This window comes from Mchenga conophoros, linkage group LG14, assembly GCF_057382185.1.
Source record: "Mchenga conophoros isolate Kocher_MC1m ecotype Shallow Benthic linkage group LG14, M_conophoros_male_GT1.1, whole genome shotgun sequence".
NCBI lineage: Eukaryota > Metazoa > Chordata > Actinopteri > Cichliformes > Cichlidae > Mchenga > Mchenga conophoros.
Window position 1 is genome coordinate 36,682,495 of NC_140539.1, and position 13,969 is coordinate 36,696,463.

At 40.5% G+C, this 13,969-nt stretch overlaps 1 protein-coding gene across 2 annotated transcripts in view; it reads left to right on the forward strand.

The window, feature by feature from the left end:
- The first annotated feature begins 6,700 nt into the window (after positions 1 to 6,700).
- Positions 6,701 to 13,969, forward strand: part of LOC146560291 (glycerophosphodiester phosphodiesterase 2-like) — a 42,488-nt gene continuing 35,219 nt past the window's right edge. For both annotated transcript variants that reach the window (XM_085244272.1, XM_085244271.1), the window contains exon 1: positions 6,701 to 6,981. The gene's annotated coding sequence lies outside the window, so the exon portion shown is untranslated. The remainder of the gene's footprint in view (positions 6,982 to 13,969) is intronic.

Sequence of the window (13,969 nt, forward strand, 5' to 3'; positions counted from 1 at the left end):
GTGATATGGTTTCGGGGCAGTTTTTCATTGTTGGATTTAACAAAAAGATTATCTAAAACATTGTGATTGAACAGCTAACCTTTCTTTGTGGAAACTTCTTAATGATATCTGACAATAGTCTGCTCGGGGTTGTTGAGTCCTCGATCTCTCGAGCAGCGACTGAACTCTTTGAACGTCACAGGCTGGGATGCAGCAATGCGGAAGGTCACTGGTGGATGCGAACTTTTACTTTTAAGCTTTTTACTCAGCATTATCACACATGCTCTCTAATGAAACTGTTTCCCCTGTGTGTGTGTGTGTGTGTGTGTGTGTGTGTGTGTGTGTGTGTGTGTGTGTGTGTGTGTGTGTGTGAGAGTGTGTGTGTGTGTGTGTGTGTGTGTGCGTGTGTGTGTGTGTGAGAGTGTGTGTGTTTGTGTGTTTGTGTGTGTGTGTGGGCGGGCGGGCGGTTGGTGTCTCCTTTGTGCATGCCAGTTTTGTAATGACTCTGTTACCGTGGCGACCCATGCCTTGTTGACCAGATTCAATGCATTATGATTAAAGGTACATCAAGTCGCCATGGCAACACTCTGCATAGGTGTTACATAATCAGAGCGAAGGGACCCCAGTGGCTCTTTGTGCTGATACCTGTTTGTGTGTGTGTGTGTGTGTGTGTGTGTGTGTGTGTGTGTGTGTGTGTGTGTGTGTGTGTGTGTGTGAGAGAGAGAGAGAGAGAGAGAGAGAGAGTTCCTCCTTTACATTCATACATCCACTACTCACATTCACACCTGGGAGCTGCCCAGTTTACCACAGCCTGCTGCTGTCGGGCTTTCAGCTCCTCACTTGCAGCACAAAGGAGTAAACACACTCAGGAATAAAATTACAAAACAGGTACAGCCTGCAAAGATTTACCCCATAGAGCTAAATGTTGGACCTCTAGCAGAGTTTTTCCCATAGACAATATAAAATAGGTGAGAGCTAAATCATTTTCCCAGAAGGCAACGTGAGAAACTGATAGGTTTGAACAGGTGCATTAAAGTCAGGTTCAGTGTCTGAGGTAGAAGAACTGAATGTTGCTGTTGATGTGAAGAACTGTCACATCGACAGCAAATTCAAGATCAGCTTTTTGTTCTGCATCTGTGAGGTTTGGAATGTTTTTGCCTTTCTTCTGACAAAACTCTCAAATCTCTGCTCTCAGGTCCCAAAGACTTTTTAGCACTTTGCCCAGGCTGAAGTATCTGATGGCTGTGTGGTAGCCTATGTCACCATGTTCAGTCTCCTGCTCCTGCAAAAATGCAACAAACTGTCAGTGACTGTCAGTGAGAAAAAGCCAAAAATGTTGACTTCATTTTTCAACTTAAGTTCCAGATTTCCTTTCCAGACATCCTTGATGCTTGACTCTCGGGGCATATTTGTGATGCAGAGTTCACCAAACACTCTTTGATATACTCTTCATCAAAGACTGGCCCACAGTTTTTGTTTTTTCGAGATTTTGTGGGACATCACAAAGCTGTCATCACTCCTCGATCCCTGAATGTGTAAAACTTGGTAAAAAAAAAAGTTCTTGTTGCTTTCGCAGCTTTGCTAGCAAAGGTTCAGGTGTCTGTTTCCAGTCTGCATCAGTCAAGTTCTTGTATTCCCCTGTGTGTTTAGTCCTGCAAGGTGATTCTATCCAATCTGCTCTCCACAGATTAGGCTGTGTTCACAATTCTACATTCTGCATCAAGCTTTCTTTTTTAAACGAGAGCTGATATCTTTTGGGGCTAGTAAACCCCTATCCCTTATAACTGTCTTTTCCAACATATTTACAGTGATGTTTATTTAGCTTCCACACATGTAAATAAAGAAATTTTTAAAACTGGCAATCGCTTTCAAAATAAAGGTTTGTGATGATTGACATCTGAAACAAACATGTGAATGTTTGCTAGCAAATCTGCAAAAGCAGCAAGGACCTTTTACCGGGCTTTACACATCAAGCGATTCCCCACAAAAGTGCACAAAACATTGTGTGATGGGAAGTTTATCAAAGACTGTTTGGTGGCTGAAATGATGTATACTTCCTTACGTTTACGCCAGGGACAACCAAAAGGCCGGACGTGGCCCACAGACTCTACAGTGCCTATTTGATATAAAAAATGGACTTAGCTTCTGGGTCTCAAGCATCTCTTAAACCTGCATTATTTTAATGACCACCATGGCACAACTTCTCTGACTGCCAAAAAGCATTCCAGTTATATAGGTCTGTGGGAAGATAGCCATTGAATCACTTGTTTTGTTACCTCAGTAAACACATTATGATTTGAAGGGCTAGTCATTTTAAAATACAGTGGAACCCCGACTTATGAATACCCCATTCAACGAAAAATTCAAGTTACGAAGGCACTTAATGGCAATATTTCTGCCCGTATTACGGCAAAATGCCCGGTATATTGTAGGCCTTCTGGGCTCAGCCAATCAGATACTGGCTGAGCCCAGAAGGCCTACAATGCCCACAATGCCTTCCGAATCATATGACAACCCCCTTGGCTTTCGTACTTGCGCTTCGCTGTTCCACTTGAACGACGTATTGTTGTTGCAGTTAGCAATTAGCCTGTCGTTCACTCAAAAGGCGCGATGGGTGCTTCGACTTCTGAAAATTTTCGACTTACGAAAGACCCTCAGGAACGAATTAATTTCGTACGTCAGGGTTCCACTGTATGTCAGTTTTGTAAATTATGGTCAGTATTAGTTTCAGGCAGAATCAGCCAGAAGTCAGTGTGAAGAACAGCCAGTTGTGCAGCAAAAACACAGAATAACTCCAGCTTTGTGTCTTTTTTTCATTCTAGCTGAAGTATGGAAGGTTCCCTTTCCCCTCAATACGGATGTATTATAATTGGTCCAGCCTAGAGTTGATCATGACCAATTGGCTAATCCACCACCTTTCATTGTTTATACCGTTACAAAAACAAACAAACATAAAAATGAAAAATCACCATCAGCCCCCCGGGCAAATGCCCGGTATGCCTGATGGCCAGTCCAGCTATGCGGTCAGCTGGTGGGTAACAGGCATCTCCGAAAACATTAGAGCACTTTTGCAAATATATAATAAATCGAGCAGGTATTTGAAGTTTACACAGCACCATTCTCGCATGAAATCGTATCGTAGGGTAAAAGTTTATTTTGTGACCCAGAAAGAGTAATATTTCAAACTCCGCCACTCTGTGTTCCTCCGCCACTACCTTGTTTGAGTTTAGGACAAAATGGATTCTGGGATATTGCATTTCGTCATTTCGAGCTGACTGGAGACCAAAACAGCCAATCAGATTTTTTTGCATCCAAGTCTGTGATTGGCTGGTTTTGTGGCACAAATATAACGGTGTAGAGAAAGAGTTGAACGTGCACGGGAAGAAATGTTGAGAGCGCAAGCAACACATTGCGAGCGAACGCAAATGCAAAAACTGAGCGAGAGGGGCTGCTATTGTGTGTGTGTGTGTGTGTGTGTGTGTGTGTGTGTGTGTGTGTGTGTGCGTGTGTGTGTGTGTGTGTGTGGATAATAGCAAACACTGAAATACAGTTTTTGCATGCAGCAATTAATTTTGTTCACTCAAATTTAGCTTTTCTTCGCTCAAAACTTTTTTTTGATTTTTTTTTTTTTTTTTTTACATGCGCTCAGAATAGTGGCACAAAAATAACGCCATAGTCCATGACCCTCCTGTGGACACTCTAATAGGACTGAAAAATCTGGGACTCTCCACCAATTGACCTTAGAACTGAAGAAGCTTCACGGATGAGAGGTGAAACATCTTCAAGAAACTTAAAGATTTCCAGACACTTTTCTTTCCAAGCTCCTTAGACTACAATGACCTGGATGACTGAGAACCTTCACAAACAATGCAGTTTTAAGATATTCTGCACCAACTTCACTGTTCAGACCTGGCAGTCTGTGTTATTAAAAAACCCCAAAATATGTTTCAAACAATATCCTGCATTAAACTGAAAATTGTCTCAAGGGGTCCAACTTCCCTTTTCCCAAAGATATTCTGTTTTATGTGCAGGCTTCTAAAGATCATTAAGGATGAAAAGACTCAATACTCAGGTTTCTTCTTTAATGGAATAAACTAGCTCTCAACTGGAAAATCTGTGCTCTGTTTGAATGTTTTCCTCCCTCAAATTAAACTTTGGAAACTGGAATTCGGATCAGGCCAGGCTGTGGTTATGTAATAACAACTGTAGTCTGACATTTCCTCGTGTTTGGCAATGTCTTCTGCCAAACGTCTTCTTTACCACCACAGCATCTCCTCTAATGTAAAACAGAGACACACAAAATCACCACAGACATTCAAGTCTTGTTGCTACACACAACTGTCATTAAACTGTGTCTAAGGTGTTTACCATTACACAAGAGAACTGAAGTGGTTGAGGCAGGCACAAAAAAACAGCAAATAGACATTTTTATACTTTTACATAGTAGCTTCAGCGTTTGACCTACTTCATTCCTTCAAATTGTGATGCACTGCAGTGTGAGGAAATATTTCTACAAGCAACAGACGTGCAAATCAGCATGAGCTTACAGTTAGGCCCATATGTATTTGGACACTGACAAAAGTTTTGTTCTTTTACGTTTATGTTTACGTAAACAAATTCCAATTATAGTTATATATTGGACATGGACATAATGTGTAGACTCTCAGCTTTCTTTTGAGGGTATCCACATTCGAATTTATGGTGGCCTCTAGAGACAAAGCACGTACCAACTGCAAAACACGTACAAAACTCAAAAACACTTACAAACTCAAAAACACTTACAAACTCTGAAGCGCATACAAACTGCAAAGCACGACGTACAAATTCCAAAGCACGTACAAGCTCCGAAGCACGCGCAAACTCCAAAACACAACGGAAGTGCTCCAGGACGCAGAATCATTTTCATGGTGATGAGAATCCCTTTCACAACAGTCAACCAAGTGAACAGCACTCTTCAGGAGGTGAAGAAAGAGACTGCATGAAAGTAAATACAGAGATTTCACTGCAAGGTGCAAACCACTGATAAGCCTCAAGAATAGAAAGGCTAAAAAACATCTAAAAAAAAGCCAGCACAGTTCTGGAAAAACATATTTTGGACAGATGAAACCAAGATCAACCTCTACTAGAATGATGGCAAGAAAAGTGCATGGAGAAGGTGTGGAACAGCTTATGATGCAAAGCATACAACAGGCAGTGTGATGGTTTGGGCGTGCATGGCTGCCAGTGGCACTGGGACACTAGTATTTATTGATGATGTGACACAGGACAGAAACAGCCGGATGAACTCAGAGACTTACTGTCTGCTCAAATCTGGCTAAATCCAGTCAAATTGATTGGGCGGAGTTTCATAATACAGATGGACAATGACCCAAACCATACAGCCAAAGAGTTTATTAAAGCAAAGAAGTGAGATATACTTGAATGGTCAAATCAGTCCCTGATCTTAACCCAACTTCAAACAGAAAGGCCCACAAACAAACAGCAACTGAAAGCCACTGCAGTAAAGGCCTGCAGAGCATCAAAAAGGAAACCCAGCATGGTTGGATGTTCATGAGTTCAAGACTTCAGGCTGTCATTGCCAGCAAAGGGTTTTCAACCAAGTATTAGAAATGAACATTTTATTTTCAGTTATGTAATTTGTCCAATTACTTTGAGCCCCTGAAATGAAGGAATAGTGTTAAATTTTTTTAGTTCATCACATTTTTATGCAATCTTTTTGTTAAACCAACTGAATTAAAACTGAAAGTCTGCACTTCAAATGCATCTGATTTGTTTCATTTAAAATTTATTGTAGTAATGTACAGAACCATAATAAGAAAGAAAGAGTTGTCTCTGTCCAAATATTTATGGACCTACATGTACATCGGTTTAAGAAACATATCCATCACAGTGTTAGTCTAAAGATGTTTTCATACGGAATGTATATTCATTTTGTAGTATTTGAGTTCATTTTCAACCTTTTGACACTCTAATGCAGCCTCTGACTTAACAGTAATAGAGACAAGAACATTTTGTCCACTTATTTTAGAATATACTACCAGACTTTTTAGCAGAGGAGCATGGTACTCAGGGAATCCTGAATTTAAATGTAGTGGAGAACTGTAACTTCCACTGGGTTTTAAGAAGCATTTAAAATCACAGTTTGGGGCAAAATCAGCAAACTTTTTAAGGTCCTTTTTTTCTTATTAGATTGGAATGACGATTGTTACGGAAGAAGATTAGGGCCAATGGAAAAAGAAAAAAAAAGTGGGGACATCTTTTTTTCAGAGTTTTGTCTTTAATCCCAGAATTCTGAGGAAAAAGTTGGGAAATCCATCTTACAGCAACCAAAACAGTAACATCAACCCATAAGATCATATTTTATTGCAGAGTAGTTAAATGAAATGCAATATCACAAAATAAAAGCTCAACAATGTAAATATTACACAAAACTCACGTGCTCAATTGAATTTAATAAACAGGTAAATAAAGCAGCCCAATAAGTGAACATCTAAATAAATTAGAATAAACAATTAAGTAAAACCCTGATATAATACAATAAAGCGGCTGTATAAAGACAAAAGCTCTATGTCCAAACAGGCCGATATTTCTACTTGAACGAGCCTTAAAAATGCATTTATCAGGTATTTAAATGGTTGCGATTGATTTTCACTCAGGCGATTAGCTCCAAAGTGAGCAAAAAGCTCAGCACCTGTGTGGCGTTTACTGGAACAATGTGAACGTATCCATGGAGAGCGCTGTCGTGACGTAAGCAACAGGTTGAACGGAGCCCCTCGCGGACGCCCAGTGCCCGCACTTCTGTTGTTTCCCTGTCCGGAGCTCGCGCGGCATCATCATCATCAGCGGCACACGCGGAGCCGACTGCGTGCATGTGTGTGAGGCTGCGCTGCTGCACGAGACCACTGCAGCATTCGGCTGGTGCCTCAGAACCCATTTTAAAAACTAAAGGCTCAAAACGAGACGGAGAAAACGGACAGCGGCGGGAAAACTGACGTCCTTCAGGTAGGAAAACCTTAATTTATTTGGGTTTGTTTTTTTTACACCGTCATTGGGATTTTACTGCGTTCTGTCATGTCTGTCATGTCATGTCAGTACTGGTCACACACAGTGAATAACGGTTTTTATGTCACGAGCCGCGTCCGTGTAACAGCGACTTTATGTTCTGGCCAGCTGAACGATGTCGCGGTGATTGAGCACCGCACTAAATAGGCTGCGTGGTTCTTCTGTCTGCATAATCCTTACATTGAAAGAGCGAAGAAGACCAGTCATAATATTTATAATTTAAGGTATCTATGACTGTGTACATCTAAGCTATGTTTTAATGGGTTTTAATTTCCCACCATGGACTGGGTGTTTCTTGTTGGGTAAGTTCTAGTTTTATTAATTAGAGTAAAACTGGGAACAATGTGGGCAAGAGTAGACCTTCATTTGACTTTAAGTTGTACAGATTATGCAGCACACTTTGTATTTCACGAGTTACAGTCACAAAAATGCATTTCTTTAGTGTGTTTTAGTCAATTTATTCACACATGTCCAGCAGAGACTGCAGGCGAGTCTGAACAGTGCTGTCACATGTTAGTGGTTACCGTCAGTGTTGATCTTCAGCTGCTTTTCTTCAGTTTGATGGTTGATTTAGTGGCACATGTCGTGATTGATGGCTGTCAGGCTCTCTCATTGCTATCCCATAGTTCAATACAACTCAGTGCAGTGGCAGGTTCCATTTTTTCTTTGAGGACTAATATTTAAAGTTGAAATTAAAGCCTAACAGGTAGAAAAGAAGCTGACTGGTCAAAATAAGTTGTAAAAATCTTTTTTTAGGACATGATTTATGCATCGATGATTTGCTATTAGAACACTCTCTGGTTAAAGATTTTCACTTATGACTGCAAATCTTTTAACTGTGACTGCAGATGTGTCATGAGGACATTTTGAAATGTCACAGGATTATTGAAGATTTGTTTCGTCCTGTACCAGCAGCCTGCACTACAAAGCACCTTCAGCATACCCAGGATGTGTTTCAGATATCTCACTCTGACATCAGCAGTCAGGCTAAACAGTCACACGAAGGTAGGTATCAACTCAGGGTTTATCAATCTAGCTGCGAGCGTGTTCACATCAAAGCGGCGGCGTTGGCAGCATCTGACCAATTACAAACATCAGTGAGTACACAGGAAGCGATGCGGCTGATTCATAAAGGTAAACTGGAATATTAGACGCATATGAAGAGGTTAAACTCACAATACAGATGAAAGCAACACAGCTGCTGCAGAATAAGCAACAGTGTGAGAGAGGAAATGTTTATTATCAGAGCTGCATGAATGTGTGTGCTTTCAGGGCTTTGGCCAGTATGACTGGAAAGGACTTACCATATTAATAAAGTCTAGCCAATTTGAAGCCGGTAAGGAAATGCAGCAGAACTGCTGATTGTGTAAATTGATACTCATCAGCGTTACGGCTCTGTCATTAACACACAAACAAAACTGAGAGATTACATTAAAATGATGTTTAGATGCGTGTAGGGCAGCTTTATTGTTTCAGCTGCTGCACCAGTGGTGTTAATGGTCTGAGAGCGGGCATATAAATGTTAAATAAAGTGGTTTCTAATAATCAGTTTCTTGTTGATGCTTTTCTCATTGAAGACTTTAGATGATATTGAAAAACTGATGTTGAAAGACTTCAGACCCGCATCCAGCTTCTTCTGGGAATATTGGTGCTATTTTCCAGCGGATTGATCGGTCTGTAGGAGGTGGTTTCGTACCTTCTGGTCTCTTACCCAGAGCGTTATCTGTGGCAGAGTGGGTTAGGTCTGCAGCATAAGTTGCTGTGTTGAACTAGGATCTTAAACCTGAAAAGCCAGGGTTAAACCTGTACTTGCTTCAATAAGCACCTTATCGTACTCCGTGGTCAGGCCTCAGGTGTGTGCACTCTGTGGTTGTTTGTGTATTATATAAAGATTTGTTCTATCATCTCTTATTGCTTTGTGAAAATATAAGAAGCAAAGGGTCGCGTCCTCTTAACACTACTGAAGAGAGAAGTATTAGCCTCTGTTTCTCTCTCAGGCGTCTGCAGGTTGATGTGAGGATCCTGCCTGAAGCCATCTCATACTCGGAGTGTCTGGGGAGTAAAATTGGCCTCCATCAATGCTCATCCCACTCTGACCTTTCAGCTTCATATTTCTGTACGGGTTTGTGCTGTTTTATCGCAGATTTTTCTTTTAAGCAGCATACCAAGCTTTAATACTGAAATTTTAAGCAGTTTTCCAGTTATACAGTTGGAATTAGAAGTTCCCCCTGTGCATTGTGTTTTATGAGGTAACGTGGTGCTTGCTGCAGTGTTATTACTGTAATTTTCAGTACACTTTAATCAGATGGGTTTTATTACAGCTGATGAATATTCCCACAACATAGCAGTAAAAACAATTAAAACATTGTGATATCTTTTTCTCACTGAAGGTGTTCAGTGGACGTGGTGATCATTCTCTCAGCAAAATGTGTAACAGATACGATGGTCCGTGTTTTTTAATATGACACTAACACTGCTGGAGCTGTGGACCAGCACAGCTCTTAACCTTTTTAAAATAAATCTACTTTTTTTCCATCTTATATTCGTGTTTTATCAAAGTTCAACACACATTTACCGTTGCCCATCCAAACATTCATCAGGAATTGTTGAATTTCTGTCTTTGACAGATGCACCAATGAGTGCTCTACATGCGCTTTCATACACGCATTAAACAAACTGGGCTTCCTGTACAGATCGGTGAGTGGATTGGATCTTTCTATAACAGGAAGATGTAAATGTGAGGTGGAAGATGGAGGGTGCTGTAGTAGGGCTGGGCCATATCATACCGTTCACAGTAATACCGCTATAATGTTGGGCAACGATAAGAAAATTAAATATCGTGATAGAATATGGGTAAAACACGCATGCGCAGTGCCTTTGTTTTCATACGCACATGGCGGCAAAAGCATGGCGGCGATGGAGAATGAGAAGGGAGAAAGCGGATCGTTGAATGAAACGGATGAACCAGAACTGGTTTGTAAAAATGCTGCAGCTTCAGTGGTGTGGTCCGTCAGATACACAACAAAGCACTATTTTTGGTAGCGCATGCTAGCGGGCCGTCGTTATTACCGTGTTTTTTTGGAAAATACGGCACACTTAAAATCAATCCTTTGATTTTTCTGAAAATCGACAGAGCCCCTTATAATCCCGTGTGCCTTATGTATGAATTCTGGTTGTGTTTACTGACCTCAAAACGATTTTATGTGGTACAAATCTGTCAAATGTTTCAGTACGACTTTGCAAAGCTACGAAGCCGCACCGCTCAATGAATTGTCGGAGCATTACGGCTATCGTAGGCAGGAGCCTCGCGGAGTGATACGTACTGTGCTTCAACATAATGTTACCGTATTGTGTGTGTATAACCTCTCTTTAAGTTTTGTGGATATTATACATGGTTATGCTGAGGATATGTCGGCCAGTTTCCGCTGGAAATGCCTTTTGGTTAAACTGTCAGCGAGGAATTTGCATTTTCACTGTTAAATGTTTATATAACTTTAATGCACATAAAAAACAGCTGCTTGTTAAGTGGAAATACATTGATGTTTTGGGTTTTTTTTGCACTAATAAAGTTGTGGAGTTGTAAAGTGTTTTGTCTAGTGTCAATTATATCATCAGTTATATTGTTATCGCAAATTTTCAAATGTATATCGTGATAAATATTTTTGGTCATATCGCCCTGCTCTATCCTGCAGTATTTTGATGTAGAAGATGATAATCTGCAGGCACTCAACCCAGAGTGTGTGTTTAACCACACTCTGGCAAGCATGCAGGTACTAACATCCAAAAAAGAAAGCTTAATGATGACATTAATGTTATTCAAAATATTTGCTCTAGAATAATTTCTGCAATTTTAACCACAAATTTTTGACTGTTAAGCTTTGACAGCAGAAGCCTGATGGTTGTAGCTGTTGCTGTTGAGCTGTGCTGTGATGGTGTTTGGACAATGAGTGAACAGCTGATTGTGCTGGATACAGAGGGCTGCTTTGTCTTAGCTGTACAGTCTCTCCTGCTCACTCATCTGCTGAGCTACAGTGTCTTCTTTTTCTGTGTGGCACACACAGAGGCTTTAAAGATTGATATACTGTATTTGTGCAGCTTTACTGTTGACATTTTGGTTTTTTGGTGCTTATTTTAGTATGTTTAGTATGTTTTTGTTTGAATTTGCTATGTACTAGTTAAAAACAAAACTGGCAAAAGTATACAAAAGAAATGGAAACATTTATATGAAATCTGGCAGATTAACAAGAAAAACACATTTATGAAAATGGAAAATTACACAAAAAAACCTGACATTTACAAGCCAACTTGCAAATTTACAAGGAAATTTACAGAGTTGAGAAAACATGACAAATATATGAGAGGAAAAAAAATGTTGTCTTGTAAAATTGCCAGTTTTTCTCCTAAATTTCCATCTGAGGGCTTTACTCTTTTTTTTTTTTTTCTCCATTTTTAGCCCCTTGAATTCTTTTCCTTAAATTTCCCTAATATAACATTGTAAAATTTTTAACTTTACATAAAATAAATATTACATTAAAAAATCACCTGAGTTATAGGGGTGAGCCTCAAAACCATGTCATGGTATTTCAAAAGAGTTTATGATAATGATATTTCTGATGGTATATAAAAAAAATTTAATGATGTTTTATGGATGCTCGCGGGCAGTAGCATGTGTAAGCGTACGAAAAGCATTTTCCTTCTTTTCCGATGAGCTACTGTCACTGATGACACACTTCCTAATTTGAGGTGTGAATCGAGGTGCCAGCAGCAGCGCTGTAGTGCAGTAGTATTGACACAGCATTATATCCAGTAACACAGCATAAGTCAAATGTAAGCACAAAAGCAGCCTAGTTGGTGTTTTCCCAGCAACATTTCTGTATAAAAGAACTCCTTTAAACGCTTCAGTTCAACAATAACAAAACTATGTTCACTTTGTAACACTTCAGGAGTTGCACAACACTGTCACATAATAAAATCTGGGATGTTGTGTCTTGGGTTGAGCTTTTTAATCAGCTGCTTAGAGCCCTGCTTTTCCACCACGTGACCACATTGGTAATTTGCACAGTTTGGTCCTCCTGTTATATGAAGTGCACTTAGCAAAGCTCAGTGGACTTATGTGTTACCCTTCGGGTCACACATCGCCAGCTGCTTGTATCTCCTCCATCGTCGTCTGGCTTTAGTCTGTGTTGTGCTTTTTCATCCCCAAGTGGTGAAACAGCAGAAACTGTTTTCTTACATTTTTTTTTTTTTTAAATCAATTTGTAGGTGCTGAATTGTCATTAGAGGCTCATGCGGCCCTTGCTGTCAGACATACTTGGGCTTGTCTTGTTGTGCGCACTTTGGAACATGAATACATGCCATTGCTATAGCAACAATATTTTATTAAGTCAGTGTTATCGCAGAAGATATCATGGAAGGGCACAGCCCTACTAAAGCACCAACTGCTGTACAGAGACATAAAACAGCCTTTTTCTTTCACATATTTGAAGTGTCAGTCACAGGCTGCGTGAGAGAAATCAGGAAGGAAGGAAATGAAAATCTAGAAAGAACAAGATGTGCAGATGTCTCTATCAGGAACATGTTGACATTCGCCTCCACACTGTCTGCACATTTAGTCGCAATGTTTTTCCTCCACCTCCACCTTTTCCTCCTCCTCCTCCAGTCTTGTGTGTTTTGCTGCATCATGTTTTACAGATGAAGTCACTCTGTACAGGCAGCCTTCAGCTCTGTGATTGCATTTTTCATCCCCAGCAGGCCTCTCTTCGACTTTACCCCCAGTCTTGGACCACTTGCAGTCAGCTCTACTGCTGGGTGTCTCCAGCAAAAAGAGCTGTGCATTGGGACTGCTGTAACGCATTTGTTTTCTCTTAGCCTGTGTCATTAAACAGGAACAACAAAAAGAAGACACGATTTCCTTGTTTGTCTTTTGTGAAACACTTTTTTTTAAAATCTATTAAATATTCTTTTATTGCCAATATTTGAACTAATGGCAGTAGTTTAAACATTTAGTCTCTTGGGTGTCTCTAGCAGCTGTCAACTGATTTATATGTCAGAAACTTAAATTGTATTTCCTTATGCCTGCATGTGAATGCTTTAGCTCAGTGAGTAAAGTTGTTAGCGTAGAAATGAAGTCTACAAATCACTACGTTAACAAATGACTAGCCCCCAGCACAGCTGTTTGGACAGCCAGATGCTACATATGGTACCAAGATATTTGTCAGTGTTTGTGGGTAATCTGACATTAGCCAGGAGAAAGCGAGGTTTGTCTAATGAAACCTGTCTGAGAAAACAGGAGTTTGACCTGGCTAATAATTAGTTTCATGTTACATTACTCACACGAATACAGCTGCACTGAAAACCCACAAATATGTGCCCCTATCTGCAAACAAGACGAGGACGACAAACAGAAATGTTACAATAACATTTTCAGAAGCTATTATGACGTTTTGCAATTTTTCCCACTGCCTTTGAAGAGAATCACTAAGCTTGTCTTCCATTTCCGATGGTCAGCAGCATCACAAAAATCCCAGCTTTTGTAACTAAAGTAACAAATAAAAAATCCAAATATAGTCTGACAAAACTTCAACTCGTGCAAAAACACATTTCGTGTTGTCACTTCGGTATCTGAGTTTGCATGACCGGAATGGAAACGCAGGTCATCCATCCATCCATTCGCTTCCGCTTGTCCTTTTCAGGGTCGCGGGGGGCGCTGGAGCCTATCCCAGCTGTCATAGGGCGAGAGGCAGGGTACACCCTGGACAGGTCGCCAGTCTGTCGCAGGGCCAACACACAGGGACAGACAACCATTCACACTCACATTCATTCGCACATTCACACCTAGTGACAATTTGGATTATCCAATTAACCTATCCCCACAAGCTGCATGTCTTTGGACGGTGGGAGGAAGCCGGAGTACCCGGAGAGAACCCAC